Consider the following 5,054-nt stretch of genomic DNA (forward strand, 5'->3'; position numbering starts at 1 on the left):
GAAAGTCACTGGGTCGTTATTTCAACAGCCCAAGTAAGAAACTATAAAAGACTAAACTTGGATAGTCATAGTAGGGTTGCCAAGGAGGGAATGGACTCCAGAATATTTTGTAGGTGAAAGTGTTCATAAGCAATTAAATGCAGGCTGAAGATTAAGGAGGAATCAAGGATTATGAGCATGGGGTACTTGGGAGATACACAAATGGAAATGTCCAGCAGAATTTGAATATTTGAGTCTAAAAGGAGGGAAATTAAAATTTGGAAATATATTTAAAGGTTATAAAAGTAGATAAGATCTCCTAAGAAAAAAATGGAAAGACAAACATTTTTTTAAAATGATAAAATCTGAAAGAACTTCAAATGTCATTCAAAGACAGAATGGAAAAATAAATTCAACTATAGTCACGGAATGGAGTGTTATACACCAATGAAAATGAATGCTACAGCCAGTTAACACAAAACAAAAATTCTTACTAACAAATTGACAGGAAATATCAGTATGGAAAAAATACATTACATAAATTATATAAAGTTGAAAATATGCAAAAAAAATAACAAATCATTAAACAATACATATTCTGGGTAAAACTATGATGGATGGAAAGAGAATGAAAAACACAAAAATCAGAATAATGGAACCCCAAGGTGGGTGGGAGAGAGAGCCCACTGCAGACAAATGCACCAGGGGTTCAGTGGTGCCGCTAACACTCCATTTCTTAAGGTAGGCAAAGGTCTCACAGGTATTGACATTCATAGCTTCTATGTACATGACATATATTGTTTTTGAATATTTGAAATACTTCGTAATCATACTTTTGAATGAACCAAGAAGTGGCTTGGAGACAAAGAAGTCGACAGAAAATGTAAAATTACTCTTTCAAGTAGCTTGACCAAGAACAAGAGAGAGTAGATGGAGTTTAGGTTAGAGGAAGATATGAGATTGAGGATGTTGTCGTGAGAATGATAGTGATGTGAGCAGTTGTTTAGATCCAAGGGGCTGAACACAGAGGAAAGAGAGCAGTTAATGAGTGTTGCAGTGAGCCCGGGGAGTCAAGAGGAGGACTATATATATATATATATTTTAACGTTGCTTATAAAGTAATAATTGGATTGTCCCAGGAAAACTTCTGTGGTTAAATAGTTTAATTTTCAGACGGAAACCTTATTTCCTGGGGGAATCCCTGGGGTCTCCCTCTATAATCTCTCAGGAGCCATTTTTGTACAGTGCCTTCTGAGCCCCCAAATGTGCCTGCATGCACAGCATGACAGTGACCAGATATTTTCTATTCCAACCAGACAGGAATAGGATTATTTCTCTAAAACTCCAGGAAGAAACAAACACAAACTACCAGTAGGTGACCATATTACAAAATGTACAAAGTCACTCAACACTTTGATCAGAGTCATGCTGGGATGATGTCATTCTGGTTTTCATTTCCAATCTCTCCTTGCTAAGGAGGTGGGAATAGTTCTTTCATTGCAAACGACTCAGAGCTTCAGTTCGATGTTTGCTTCTCTAAGTCATTATCTGTCATCTGCCCCAACCTTGTTACAGATGGCGCACAACGCCCCCACTGCGCTTCCTCCGTATCCAGTCATCCAATTACAGGGGCTTTCTCTGCTTCGGTTCTAGAGCAGCCACTTTGCACTTTGGGCTGCTTTTCTTATTTGGGTAAGGTGACTGCTAACTTTATTCTCTGAGCCTCATTTACTGTTCTCTCTTGGTCTCATTTTCAGCTGATCATAGTATGCAGAGCTATAGGATGTTTGATAGTGGTCCATGCTCAGTCTTCCCTTTGTTTATTGCCCTAAGCTCACCTATCTCATCTTGAATTATTGGCTCTGTGGCTAGGTAACAAAAAAAAAAAAAAAAAAAAAAAAAAAGGAAAGAGAAAGAAAAAGGAAAGATCATCTAACTTAAGAGCTGGTACCCAAATTTGTCAGGGATAGGACTATTTTTATTTTGGAAAACACCATCAGTCACTTGACAGTGGAAGGTAAGACTTAAAAAGATGGGTTGGAATAATGCAAAAAAAGGCTGCAAGAAATAGTTATCTTAGCAGAAAAGATGAGAGCATTACCTCTTAGTATAGACAAGAGAGTTTTGCTTATGGTATAAAGGCATAAGCCCCTAACTGACCCACCCCCAGATAACAATAATAAATATTGAACACTTTACCAAAAACAACCACCTGAAGACACTGAAAATGAACAAAAGCAGAGAGATTTTGAAAGGGAAACCAAAAAAAGCAACTATCTTTCTGTACTGAAGAATGAAAGGGAAGTGCATGAGGAACCCAGCCACCAAAAGTGAAGAGGGAAGGTGAGAATGAGAAAGCTGCAAAGAAGAGCCCCAAATCCCCCATGTAAATTTTGCCTGAGTTCCTGGCTGGTCCCTGACAAGTGCACACGTTATCAGACTCAAAACAGCTTTCAGCAAAGACTAAAAGCTGTGATCTGAGCTTTGAGTTGCGCCCACTGCAGGTGAGGAAGGACTTAGGTCTGAATCTAATCAAATGTGGTGTTTGTTAGAAAAAAAAAATATTAACAGTCTTCAGGAAAAAATAATGGAATCCAGAGTTGCCATAAAATAACATTGATAATGTCCCCTATACTCCAAAATTACTTTATCTAAAAATAACCTGGAAAATGGGACTCATTCTTAAGGGAAAAGACATAGAACAGAGGCAAACCCTGAGAAGTCCCACATGTTGGAATTACCAGATAAGGATTTTTAAGACACTCTGAGGGAAATATGCATGTAATGAATACAAAACAGGACTCTTAGAAAAGAGATAGAAAATATAAAAGAGAATAAAACAGAAATTCTAGAACTGAAAAATAAAACATCATTCTACTACAAACCCATTTTAATCCTAATCCAAAGAACAAGCTCCCCACCCCAAAACTTGACAGTACCAATTGTTGGCAAAGATGTAGTACAACTATATCTTTAAATGCACTGCTAATGATAAAACATACAACACTTTGGCAGTTTCTTAAGTGAAGCATAGGCTAAACATATGACCCAGCCATTCCACTTCTAGGTATTTACCCAAGATAAACAAAACATATGTCCACACAAAGCCTTGTACACAAATGTTTCAGCATTTGTGGGATTTGTACTGCAATAGTCCCAAACTAGAGACAACCCAAATGTTCATCAGCAGCTGAATGGGTAGACAGAAGGTGGTCTATCCATACAATGGGATACTACTCACATTCTCAGGAATAAACATGGGTGAATTTCAGAATTGTTATATTGAGTGAAAGAAGCCAGGCACAGAAGAGAAACACAAGATATTAAATACTATGATTCTACTTTTAGAAAATTCTATAAAATTCTAGGGGTGGCTGGTGGTTCAGTCGGTTAAGGGTCTGCCTTCGGCTCAGCAGGGAGCCTGCTTCTTCCTGTCCTGTTCCCCCTGCTTGTGCTTTCTCTCTCTCTCTGTCAAATAAATAAATAAAATATTAAAAAAAAAAGAAAATTCTAGAAAATGCAAACGAATCTATAGTGACAAGAAGTCACCTGCATGTAGGGATTGTATGAAGCTGAGGGTAGAGAGGTTGGATTGTAAAAAAGCATGAGGAAACTTTTGTGAGTGATGTAAACATTCTTCATCTTGATTGCAGCAATGCTTTTACTGTGTATACAATTGTCGAAACTCATCAAATTATATACTTGGAGTGAATACAGTTTGCTTTACATGAGATAAACTAATGAAGTTAATTTTAAAAATGAACTGTAACTCAGGAGTCAGAGCAGGGAGCCCGATGTGGGGCTCGATTCCCAGGACTCCGGGATCATGACCTGAGCTGAAGGCAGACGCTGAACGACTGAGCCACCCAGGCGCCCCTTGACATTTCTTGATGTATATATTAATCTTCTAATATGCTGCTTGATTCTATGTACTAGCATTTTATTTTAGAATTTGGGATTTTTATGATAAGTGCAGAGTCATGAGGTAGATTGGGGTGTGTGTGTTTGTGTGTGTGTGTTTTAACCAGGCTTTATCAGGTTTTATTATCAAGACTATGCTGGGTCTATAAAATCAGTTTGGAAGATTTAGTTTTTTTCCACGTACTGCAACAGCATCAATACTGTAGGTATTACTCGCTCCTTAACGGTGTGAAAGAATTGGCCCATGAAACAGCTTGGGCCTGGGGGGACTGAGGCGAGCAGGTAGTGGATAGCTCTGGCAGCTTTCCTTGCTCCATAATAATTGTTCTGTTCAGGTTTTCTATGTTTTCTGGGATATATATTTTTTATAATCTCTCACAGGTGCCGAGTGGAGATAGGAAGGCAGAGCAGCTCAGACACAGGCACTACACTCTCACCCAGCCCCCTCCCCCACCCCCACCCCCGCTGCGCTCCCTGTCAGCCCCAAACTGCCCTCTGCACAGAACGCCCTTCCTGAGACTGAGGGGTCCACGCTGTCCCAGCCAAAGCTTGCTGAGACACTGGGCTGACGCTCTCAGATTGTGACTCAAAAGCATTGGAAGCATCCATTCCTCAGTAGTTTGACAGGACTCACCTGAAACCCAAATGCAATAGTTTTCCTGTTTTTGTGAGTCTGTGCTGGTGAGGCATGAGTGGTATCTTTTGCTGCAGGTACCCTCCTAGCTCAGTGCCGCAGGCAGGGCAAGAAGGATGTCTGAAGTGAGCTAAGATCCTTTCTGGAGTCCAAGACTTCTCTGTTGGTCATTGTCATCACCCCCTGGAAGGAAAGTCCTGGACAGCGGGGACCCTGGAGCCACTCACTCTAAGGAATGCTGAGCACACAGGGAGCGCAGCGAGTAAACACTTGGTGCCATGTGTACCTTGCAAATGCTGGAGTTTGGGCACCAAAAGAGGGAAAACAAAGCCCAGAGGAGAACAGGGGGAAGGCACATACTGTACATCGGATGCTTTGAAAAAGGTAGGGAATACGGCAGTTTTCTGAGTGCATAAAAATTCAGCTGTGAGCAGAATATTAGCTGATGGGTCTGGCTCACTTACAATTTGATTTTAATTAGCCAAGCCATTATTTGAAATGAGAGTAGAATGCATCATAT

This window comes from Leptonychotes weddellii, chromosome 2, assembly GCF_054177405.1.
Source record: "Leptonychotes weddellii isolate Sample4059 chromosome 2, ASM5417740v2, whole genome shotgun sequence".
NCBI lineage: Eukaryota > Metazoa > Chordata > Mammalia > Carnivora > Phocidae > Leptonychotes > Leptonychotes weddellii.